This window comes from Eutrigla gurnardus, assembly GCF_963514095.1.
Source record: "Eutrigla gurnardus genome assembly, chromosome: 5".
Taxonomy (NCBI): domain Eukaryota; kingdom Metazoa; phylum Chordata; class Actinopteri; order Perciformes; family Triglidae; genus Eutrigla; species Eutrigla gurnardus.
The window spans coordinates 7218049-7230557 of record NC_139919.1 but is presented as its reverse complement, the minus strand read 5'-3'; the positions used below and the strand labels follow the sequence as shown (position 1 = coordinate 7230557).

Here is a 12509-nt window from a genome sequence, read left to right as displayed (position 1 = left end):
ATTGTGTGGTGTTATGAATATGGGACTGGAATGACAGGGTGGGGTCCAGGATACCGTAACGGGTGATGGAGCAGCCTCAAATAGGTTACAGTAGGGTACTGGTCCTGATGACTCTTTGTGTCTATGCTCATGCAATTGTGAGTGTAAGACCATGATTATGCCCAGAAAAATGAAAATTATCAGTGTGAAATAAAATTGCATACCGGTATCTTGTTTGACCTGATCACCACTGTTCTGTTCATGTACCTCATCCCAACAGTATTTTGCTTACACACAATTGTCAAATAGTGCTCATTTTTTTAAAAACACTACACACAACTAACACAATTGGACACCCTATTTGCAGAATACCTCACATATTTAGAAAAATGAAACACTCTTGTAGAAACTATACACTCTTCTTTATACCAAAAAAAAACATACTTTTCTAGTGTGAGGTGTGCCATGTCTGTCATTATCAGATCTACAACAGGGTATTCATCTCTTGTAGGCTGTCTTTGTGGTAGCCTACACTCAGCTACAGTAAGAAAAACACAGCAAGTGGTTACATGGCATGATGTAGGCCTTTACAGGCTTGCATGCTATTGACAGTAAATCTTGTCTTAACAGAATTTGAGACACGTCAGACCAGGCAACATTTGTCCAGTTTCTACTGTGTAAATGTGCTAATTGTAGCCTCACATTAATATCATAGCACCATCTCCTATAGCACCTTATCATGGTCAATGTATCATAGGGCCAGTCCCTGCTTGGCCTCTGTGCTCCTCATGCTCGTTACTTTTGGATGCTGGATTTATAGGCTAATCATTTTTCCCACCTCACAATATTATGTTCACATTCAAGATTGTTAGTTTAGTCCCAAAACCATCTTCTAGTTGGCCGCACTGACCGGCACGTTGGGTAATTTTGCCCTTCAGCCAAAATAATTGCCTACAACTGATCTACAGTAGGCCTATCTGTCTCTTCAGTGTAATTTTATAGCCTACTACGGATAGGTGTTCCGATCCTCAAGTCTTGAATCGGATATTTAAATTTTTTTTACATATACAGTAAACATACTAATCTGATACGGTACAGATAGTTGTAATACCAAGATGCCACAAACAAAGTGTGAGTGAGTGAAGCCTGCTGGCAACACCTAAGTTTATAAGAGTGCTTTGACCCTTAAGACCTCATAGTGAAGAACGGTGACTCATGGGGGCATAATGTGAACACTCTAAGCAAACTCTGGCACCTACAAGTAGTCTCCTATCTCAAATTTGGTTGTAGATCATCTGTTGTTAATACCAATACATCCAAGTTTGCTTTGACCTATTAATGTATGGGCTGATTCATGTTAATTGTCCAAGGGAAAACTAACCACAATGCAATAAAGTGAATTGTTTTTGAGAATTAAGGATTAAGGTAACTTGTGTCAATCTACTTAATCTTAAAATTTGACAATTAAATGAAATTGCATGCAAGGCACCATCGGTATGTCAAGGCTACTGAGGCTAGTAACTTGTTCACTTGAACTGAATTCAGATCACTTAAAAGGGGCTGTATGCTAAACATGTACCTCCAAACCGTTTCACAGTAAGATGAAATAAGATAAAGATAAAATAAAGCAGGGCTGCACGGTGGTGTAGTGGGTAGCACTGGCGCCTCACAGCAAGAGGGTCCTGGGTTCGATTCCCTGGTCGGCCCGGGTTCCTTCTGTGTGGAGTTTGCATGTTCTCCCCGTGTAAGCGTGGGTTCTCTCCAGGTCCTCCGGCTTCCTCCCACAGTCCAAAGACATGCAGGATGGGGATAGATTCATTGGTGACTCTAAATTGCCCATAGGTGTGAATGTGAGTGTGAATGGTTGTTTGTCTCTACATGTCGGCCCTGTGATAGACTGGCGTCCTGTCCAGGGTGTACCCTGCCTTCGCCCAACAGCTGGGATCGGCTCCAGCCCCCCCGTGACCCTGAATACAGGATAAGCGGTAGACAATGGATGGATGGATGGATAAAATAAAGCACTATGGCGAATGCATTATAAACTTTATTGATTTCAAAATTCAAAACACTCAACATTAAAACACTCAAGTGTTGTAAAACTGCCATTCAGAACTAAACTAATGATGGTGCCATTTTTTTTAAAACCCCATCACGCATGTAACACATCACAGGTCTACACACACACACACACACACACACACACACACACACACACACACACACACACACACACACACACACACACACACACACACACACACACACACACACACACACACACACACACACACACACACACACACACACACACACACAAAGTACTTCAGGCATCCTCCCAAGTTGGAGGCCAGGTTTTCCCACTGTGAAAAAAAAAGAGATGGTTTAAAAGGCATGCTATAATGTTTACACAACCAGTAATTCTGTATTATTACTTTTGTTGTGGAGAGACCACTAGATTTACCGGAGTTATAATAATAATAATAATAATAATAATAATAATAATAATAATTATATTACTTATATATAACTTAACTCACTACACACAACACACAACCAATTCCCCAAAGCACATACTGTGCACATGACAAAATGCAGCAGTTATGCAACACTGAATTGAATGCTAGGGCAACTTGAGGTAATTTTCAGTGTTTTCGTCCCAGGTAGAGATTTTGGCACACATCCGCTAAATGAAGTGCATAGAAATCTTAACCAGTACATAGACTTTTTAGCCCAATTTAGACATTTTAAACTACAGGTGTCCTCACTTGTGTCAGCAGTGGTACCAAAGACCATCTAAAGGCAAGTCAGGACACTGAAAGAAATTTCCATAAAAATGAATGAGGGTAGTTGGCAACGGCAACAGAGAATGTTTAATGTTTAAGGAGAAGTGCCACTCAAGGAGACTTCCGCCTTTTTTTCCCCAGTTGCTGTTAAATTGCACTGGGGTGATCATGGGTGAGCGCAGAATGAATGGGCTTCTACGGGGCTACGCTATACCACTCAAATCCACTTTTCTCAGGATGACATTTTTTGACTGGCTATTTGACTGTGACATCCTAAATGGGAGCCTAATAAAATACTCTCAGCTGAACATTTTAATTTTTAAGACAATTTTGGTCTAAAAGGCCTTTCCAAATTTCAAAAAGGGGAGGGGTGTGTGTGGGGATGCCTTTTTCAAACCTTTTTGAAAAAGGCGATTAGGCAAGATGTTTTGTGAAGATGCGCAATGAAATGTGAAAAATCATGCACAAATTAGTCACTGATCATTGTTTGTAGATTTAGAGTCACACGAAAGCCACTCCCTCAAAATATTTTGTAGGATAAACTGTATGCACTTGCTAATTTAGCTTTCTAGCTCCATAGAACCCCATTCATTCTGCGCTTGTGCGTTATCATCCCCAGTGGACCTTTGGTGAAACTGCAACCAAACACTGGTACAATGGGGCTAATGGGAAGTGGCACGGCTCTCCGTAGGCGGGCTGTGACGGAAACATGGCCGACAGTTGTGAACAGAAAGTCCTGCCCTTAGTCTGTAAGTAGCCAATGGCGTTGTTGGGAAGGGGCATCATTTACAGTGCCTTGTGTTTGGTTTCACCTTTGCCCAATAGCCATGCTTGGATGCATCGTGAGGACAATGTTCAGATTTTCGAAAATTCTACAAATGTTGCATAATGTTCATAAAATGTAGTGAAATGTTTGGTATTCGGTCTTCAATAACTACTAACGTGGAGAATCAAGTCTTGTTTTGCTTTGTTTTAGCAATTCTGGGAGACCAATCCATTCTGATTGAGACAGTGATTCGCGTGGTGTGCTTTGTTTGACCTGCCTATCTGGAGTTACACCAGACTCCCCATTGATTTTAATGTGCTCTGGTCTTTCTAATAGCTGAAATAACTGCCCTTGAGGATTCAAGATGACCGCCGAGTGTCTAGTCTCCTCATAATATAAAGTCCTTGATGGTACAGACCTTAAGGGTTGTGTGTTGAGTTTTGAGGGAACAGTAAATTCACATTTTATACAAGCTGTAAATTGACTACTCTGCATTCTAGCAAAGTGCAATGTCTTCAGGGTTGGCCCATAAAAAGATGGGGTGTACTTACTTCTGTGAGATACTGTAAGTATTTACATGTTGTTAACAGTATCTGATTGTTGTGAGTGATGTGTATGTCTGCTGGACATCGTAGTTATGTGGATGATTTTGAGTGTCTAACTAGTGTGGAAGACAACCAACGCACCACAGTTTGCAGGGCAGCCAGTCAATTAATTTCTCTGTTTTTCCCTGTGGAGGACAAACAAAGAAATAGAAAATTACTACTTTGATTAAGATAAACACTGCTCTCAACTTTACATTGAAGTGTTTTAAACTTAAATGTTGTATCAGCAATGCAATTCATAATGTTTTGTAAATACAAAACACTTCAGTTCAGCTAATATCTCGTCAAGGTCCACTCACTTTCCATTCCCTTCATGAGCTTCAATATCCAGTTAGATAACTGATGCAATAAACTATTTCCATTATCCAATTAGTGGCATTAGAAATAAACATGTGATCAAACATTATTGGTAAATAATCCATTGTATTTCATTAATTTCATTTAACTGGAATAACCTTTTTCTTCCTCGTCTTCAGGACACGATTGTAAGAATGCACCTCTTGGTGATTGTGGGGACAATCCTTTTCTTTCTTAGAAGCTGTTTGTCATAGGGAAATAGAGATATGTTAATCCAAATACAACATATAAGAAAGGAAACAAATAACCAGCACATCATACTGTATAATGTATCATGCAACATGCTACAGATTATTTGTTGTAAATTGAAAATATGTAAAAAAAAAAGAAAAAAAAAAAAGGGTTATGTTGACACAGACATAATGACATTATGGGCCCTAGTTTCGTGGCGCAGCGAAGGGTGGCGCAGGGTGGTGGAGCCGGTGTAATGCAAGTTTCGACCAGTGCAGCCTTGCCCACGGTCAGTTTGGCAGTTTGGTGGATCGCCTGCGCCGAGATGGGTGTGGCGGCACAGCAGGGGGAGGCGTCACAGATTCAGCTTGGTGCAGTGGAAGTTTCGTGGCAAAAAGCCTCGCCGAGACTGAGACTGGGCGCAAGGCGAATTACAGCTGGCTCTCCTCCCTCTTTCCCACTTGCGGGGGTGGGAGTGACTGGAGGCGTGCCTGCGCTAGACTGCGCCGTGCACGAAACTTGCAAAGTCCAGGCGGACACACCCCGTCGGCGCGGTGCAGGTGCGCTGAGAGCTGGCTGCGCCTGGTCTACGAAACTAGGGCCCAAAGACTGCAATTTTCCAAAAATTCATTATTGCTCATTTCATATAGAAGAAAAGTTTAGCTAAATTTAATTCAATCATTTAATAAAATAGTAAACTTTTTGAGGATGAAGTGAAATATGGCAGAATATCAACTTTAAGTTTAAAGGTACACCTTTGGTTCTTGGCAGTCTTTTTTTTGTTGCTGCCACACTGCTGATCTGAGGGTGTTGGTCTACGTTGACCAAGTCTTCTAAATTTTTAGACAGAAAAAAACAATATGTTAGCAGGTGAGGTATGCACTGTGTACAGTATGAGTGTTTTCTCAAGCTCAATTCAGGAAAAAGTTGAACACAGCAAGACAAAGTGAGACAGCAGTAAGCAGGCAGAGCATAATGAGATATAATCTTATCATATTGACTTGCTGGGAGTTACCTGAGACCAGCTGTTGTCCGTCGACCAACTCTTCTACATTTTTAGACAGAAAAAAACAATATGTTAGCAGGTGAGGTATGCACTGTGTACAGTATGAGTGTTTTCTCAAGCTCAATTCAGGAAAAAGTTGAACACAGCAAGACAAAGTGAGACAGCAGTAAGCAGGCAGAGCATAATGAGATATAATCTTATCATATTGACTTGCTGGGAGTTACCTGAGACCAGCTGTTGTCCGTCGACCAACTCTTCTACATTTTTAGACAGAAAAAAACAATATGTTAGCAGGTGAGGTATGCACTGTGTACAGTATGAGTGTTTTCTCAAGCTCAATTCAGGAAAAAGTTGAACACAGCAAGACAAAGTGAGACAGCAGTAAGCAGGCAGAGCATAATGAGATATAATCTTATCATATTGACTTGCTGGGAGTTACCTGAGACCAGCTGTTGTCCTTCATCCAACTCTTCTACATTTTTAGACAGAAAAAAACAATATGTTAGCAGGTGAGGTATGCACTGTGTACAGTATGAGTGTTTTCTCAAGCTCAATTCAGGAAAAAGTTGAACACAGCAAGACAAAGTGAGACAGCAGTAAGCAGGCAGAGCATAATGAGATATAATCTTATCATATTGACTTGCTGGGAGTTACCTGAGACCAGCTGTTGTCCTTCATCCAACTCTTCTACATTTTTAGAAAGAAAAAAAAAACAATATGTAAGCAGGTGAAGAGAGACTATAATGTGCTACAATACCCATAATAATATAGCCTGGTCATACCAGCCTACGTACTTCTGCCCAATTTGATTCTGCTTCAGAACAGAGTCCGGCTAACGCCTCATTCTTTAGGGCTCAGTCTGACCGCCCAATCAGTGAACAGTTTCATATCTGAAGTCACAAACTCTACAGATATGAACGTATTTCTGTCAGCAGAAGTTTGGATGGATTATCAAAGGTAAATGTGTTGTCCAAATTATCCGTTTGGCAAGTATTAGGAAGTAATATTAGAAATTCTTGATAAATGCAATGCGTTTCGCTCGACCAATGAGTTCAAAAGTAAACATGCAAGCCACGCTGAAGGGACTAATTGGAATCCAACGACAGGTTCCCAGACTGAATGACGGGAGAGAATCGAAATCAAACGCTGGTAATGGCCAGGCTAATAATAATATGCTGCTAAAATACATTCTCACAAAATATGCAAGATAACAATAAAGCTCTCCTTAGCCTACCTTGACTGATGGTCTCCAAATTAAGAATGACCACATCCTGGGAGGGCTCAACTGTTCTGTACTTTTCTGAAAGAATAAAAGAAACATATAGAATATATAATATGCAATTACAGTATATCAAAATGTGAAAGGTAGCAGAGTTAAAAAGAGAAAACAATTAATACTCGCATACTGTAATTGAATGTAGTTATTTGGTGTCATTTAGGTTTTACAGTGTCACATTGTTTTTAGAATTGGGGTTGTTTAAAATTGTTATAATTTAAAATAAATGTGGAATAACCTGAAACTATCAAATCGTAAATTTCTACGATATTTTGAAGACAGGCCTGCTCTCCTGGTTTAACAGTGAGCCCCCCCGGAAGCAACATTTTGCAGGTCTTTTTGGGGTATTCCAATAAGAGAATTGGCCTCCATCCCAACACGTGAAGCTTTTCTACCTGAAAGAAAAAAAGGCTTGTAATAATATTATATAATAAGGGCTTTATGTTTATGTTACACTGTGGCAGTGATATATGTTACAGACTCCAGCTCTACATCAGCATGTTGTCAGATGCAACAGATGCAGATGCAACTCAGATGCACACATTTTAACTTATGGAAGAGCTGATGCATACATACAGTAAGTGAATATGTATAAGAGATGGCTCATTGGGGATGTGTAAAAGGTGTGCGCATACTGTATGTGGGTGTGTTTGGTGTGCCTGTCAACTTGCATGTGCATGATAGCATAGTAGGGGTATTACTCTTGTCTGCCTTAGACTTTCATACAGAGCATGACTGAATTGAAACTCTAACCCTCCAAGAGCAATTTTAAGTACAGAGCCTTCCTTAGTTAGATAACAATCCTAGATCTGCCACACATCACATTCACTTACTCATACACGTCATGTTATGCGCAATGGCAGTCTCAATCACTAACATGGTCGGATGGGTGGCCACAAAAAAAACAACAAAAAACGGATGGGCAAAGACATGGCTGAGTCAAGGATTTGTTTGTAACCCAAACTGAACGAACTTGCGAAATGTGTTTTGCAATAGGGAAAAAAGTATTCATACTAACAAGACAGATTTGATCAGCTTGGGCTGTAGCCTACGGATATAAGTTAGCCTTGGGGAAAACTATTTCAAACTGACAAACACCTAAAACGTAACCGCCACTTCATAGGTATTGAATTGAAGGTCAGACACTAGATCCACAGCAGTACTGTATGTTTCAATTTCAACTCAAGAGGCACACTAACATATCTATCTATCTATCCATTCATCCATCCATCCATCCATCATTTTGGATATGGGTTGAGCGTGGCCCAAGGGTGTGCATCCTCAAATTTGAAGCTCTTTTGGAATAATTCTTATTTTCGCTGATTTTTCACACTACGCCATGCACACGCTACGGGCTAGCAGACACTACGGGCATGCACGAATATATACAGTATTTATAATAAGACATGGTAAGTTGATTATGTTGTTGGTGGGTTTGGTGTGCATGTCTATTTGCATGTGTACATGAATCATGTGCGAACATGTCTCTACAGGAGCATAGTATTGGTATTACTCATTTTAACACCACATTCTTAACCTAAGATTATTACTATGGCTAAGTACACAAGTTACTTACCAAGATGATGGCATCATCCATCACATGGGAGGTCAGATGGTTTTTCTTGGTTTTGGCGACCCAGGTTTTTTTTTTTTTATTAAAGTTTTCTATTTTCTTTTGTTGTCGAAGTTTTTGTGGCTGTGGTGCCTTACACATAGGGCACAGCTTACAGCCATTAAAAATCAATGCCTGACATGCAGGGCATGCTTTTTTAAGCCCTCCCATGATAGGCTGTAAAAAATCAACAAGAAAAGCATATTTATAATTGCTATTGTTTAAAAATACCAATACCTTGGTTATTTAGAGAGATTGAACCAGTAAACCACAGTTTCAGTCTTTCAACTCAGTTGTAATAAAGGCAATAATCCTGTAATAGACAAGATTTCATCTATGTCAAGACTGATATTTGGGACCAACTCAGGGTATCTAGTATAACACTGTGCGATTTGCTGTCACTACATCAAATGTGGATTGATGATTAGGTGTTCCCCCAATGCTAATTGGATATTAGTAGAACCCTATGATCTTCCGGTTACAAATAATAAAGAATATTTAACAGACACAAATTTGTGAAAATAAAAATCTTGGGATACTTACTATATGAGATAATGAAAGAAAGGGTGAGTGTGTGTCTCTGTGTGTGTGTGTGAGAGAGAGAGAGAGAGAGAGAGAGAGAGAGAGAGAGAGAGAAGTAGTAAGGGAGAGAGAGAATGGCTCTTAAAAGTGCCTTTTTACGTGCTTTTTGTTAATCTCGTTAATGATCTGTAACAAAGCAAAAAACATAATTAGAATTATATTTTGAATGAATATGTCTACATTCATTAACAAACATGTTATATATGATGTGATTACTAGTTACATGTTCTACAAGAATAGAATCGCCTGACCATCAAATTGCTTAATAAACATTTGTGTTATATTATAATAATTCTACACAAGAATGATTGAAGCACATGGGTAGCCTATATGGCACATAAGATGAATCTAATTTTCTTGTGAACTTACAAATTGCTTGTTCTGTCCTAGGCCTACATCAGAGAACAACTTTGTGTGCCTTTCCAGGCTTAAAAACGTCTAACTTCAAGTAGTAGAAATAATTATACAGGATGGCAACCTTTGGCTTAGCTGCTAATGTGGCCCATGCATGGTTGACCAGCTGGTAAGCACTTCAGAAAAGTTAATGTTGAGCCCTGAACACAACATTTAGCTGGCGCAGAAATGAGGTACAAGCGTGTTACACATATATGCGACTTGTGCCACATAGCTGGCTATGCCAAAAGTACACGTCAAATCAATGCCCATACACTAGCAGCAAGACGAGCTCTGGGTTAGCTAATCTAGCTAGCTAGCAGAGGCTCTGCTTAACTACCGGTATGTTACATTTAATTTTGATGCAACAAACAGTTGTGTAATGTCAGTCTCTTTCAAATACAACTCTTACAGTGGAGTTCGAAATCAACAAATAAGTGGGCATGTTTGCCATAACTTCATTTTAGATATGTACATGCTAATTAATTTATCTTGCTTAGAGTAGTACTTACCTCCGTATCGCGCCAGGCAATGATTTCTGCGATCGTCGCATGAGTGACGCACACACTTGCGCCAAAATATCAATGCCAATGAAAAAGTAGTCTTAGTATTTTTTTTTTTTTTTTTTAATTAAAATAATCAGCATAAATCTCAGAGTGAAGGAATTAGGGTGTTTGTAGCCATATACATCTATTTTGTTCTCATCTATTTCAACAAGCGAGGCATTATGGGAAGTGATGTTTTTAACCCTCTGAGACCCATTGTGGCGTATACGCTACAAATAATCATGTTTTCTTTAGAGCGTCATAACTCCGTAATGGTTTACGCTAGAAAGATGCGGGTTATTTCCTCTTAAACTAGAGAAACGGGGCTAAACAACGGTACTTGCCCATGTGAGCGATTTATTTCTGACAACAAAACCAATGCGTAAAGTTGTAAAGATGTGACTAGATGTCTCCTCGTTTCCGCGGCGCATTTCTCCGTTTTGTTTATGTATATCGATCATTATTTTCATCCGCCATCTTGCTCGTGACGTATAGAGTCACGTTTATGCATCGGACATTCGTATTGGCTCCCGTAGCGGCTTTTACAGCCAATCGGAAAGCCTAATTTACGCTTGGCCGTGAGTCGTTGTGTTTGCCCAAACGGGAGACACGGAGGAGTTCAAAGCAGAGAAAAGAACGGTCAAAAAGTTACTGTAGTGTTAGAGAAAGTTAAATACATAAATGGCACAGAAGTAGTACACTATATACACACATATTTAGGGCAGGGAGAGGAAAGGACGATTGCTGGCAAAAAAAACGCCCATGGACACTACTCAAAAGAATATCCATATTTCATAGACAAAAGCAGCTAGAAGCTTCAAATAACTTCTAGAACAATCCAAACAAGTGTGCTAAACTTTCTATGTTGAGCTTTTCTTTCGTTATAATGGTTTACAGTGCTTTTTTTAATAAAATGTGTAAAGATTTAAGGTGCGTTTTTATTTATTTTTAATGTATGGGCTAAAATCCCCTATTATAGTGTATATAAGTATTTATTGAGTGATACACACAGTTAGCTGAGGTTGTGCTGATTCTGGGGATGTGTATAACTTGATGATACTCTAAAAAATGACAATTTTATAGGCAATACACAAAAGTATGACAAGACGGAAAGTTCTCTATGTGGGTCTCAGAGGGTGCAATGAGTACATAGGCTACTACATAGTCATACATGCAATGAAATGCAACGCCTGACTCAGGCAAAGGGTTGAAAGCAATGGAAATATATTAGCCTTCAACCCTTTGTTGAACAGAGAGCGCCATCTATTGGGCTCAGAAAATAAAGAACATGCTTCACGAAGCTTCATTTGGACATCACTAGTCACGACATAATCAGTATTCAGATAAAAGATTAATAGGCTATTCATTTTCAATTGGGCATTCTCTGGGGCAACCTAGCAACGGTTGTTATGTTGGAGGAGATCCGTGTTCATATGACAGAATAGGCTAATCCGTGTTTATTTCACAGAATTGAGTTCGGGCTATCCTACCGAGCTGTAAAACGCGATCAAACTGCGGCCCGTGTTTATATCACGGAACCGGAACCTCGCCGTCCGTGTCTCTATCACGGTATCGCGCTGTCCGTGTATCTGTCACGAATCTCGCTGTCCGTTTTTATATCACGGAACCGGAACCTCGCCGTCCGTGTCTCTATCACGGTATCGCGCTGTCCGTGTATCTGTCACGAATCTCGCTGTCCGTGTTTATATCACGGAACCGGAACCTCGCCGTCCGTGTCTCTATCACGGTATCGCGCTGTCCGTGTATCTGTCACGAATCTTGCTGTCCGTTTTTATATCACGGAACCGGAACCTCGCCGTCCGTGTCTCTATCACGGTATCGCGCTGTCCGTGTATCTGTCACAGAATCTCGCTGTCCGTTTTTATATCACGGAACCGGAACCTCGCCGTCCGTGTCTCTTTAACGGAATGTCGCTGTCCGCTGTCCGCGTCATGATAAAACGTCAGTTTTATGATGACGCGGACAATAAGCTGAGCCTTCAACAACTGTGAGGGTCAGGGTGATATATTGGTGTTGAAAATGAACTAAAGATTGCTTCAAATGTTGCGTTTCCAAGTCAGAAAGCACGTCCATCGAGTGAGATCTGTACTTGTCACTGAAAGGGGCAATCCGTGTGTAGACCACGGGTGGTCAGTGGCATTGATTTGCGTTGGCGTGATTTGCGTGGTCATTTCACGGATTTTCGGGTGTTTCCGTTATAGTGTCACGGATTTTGAGTTAACGGTCCGTGGCCATTTCACGGACGGGCCGTGGCCATTTCACGGATGTCTGTGAGACCAGGTTGGACAGACAGGTAACCAGTCTATCACAGGGAGACATGTAGAGACAGACAGGTAACCAGTCTATCACAGGGAGACATGTAGAGACAGACAGGTAACCAGTCTATAACAATATCATTTTTTTTTTTTACTTG

General features: G+C 40.3%; 1 long non-coding RNA gene across 1 annotated transcript; it reads right to left on the bottom strand.

Annotated features, from left to right (window-relative positions):
* Nucleotides 1–2118: 2118 nt before the first annotated feature.
* LOC311013785 lies at nucleotides 2119–6356 on the bottom strand. The gene is made up of 6 exons (XR_014597191.1): nucleotides 6322–6356; nucleotides 6107–6139; nucleotides 5417–5494; nucleotides 4589–4671; nucleotides 4215–4258; nucleotides 2119–2339 (listed from the first exon to the last, which is right to left on the bottom strand). It is a non-coding gene; the product is annotated as an uncharacterized lncRNA (long non-coding RNA).
* Nucleotides 6357–12509: the final 6153 nt, after the last annotated feature.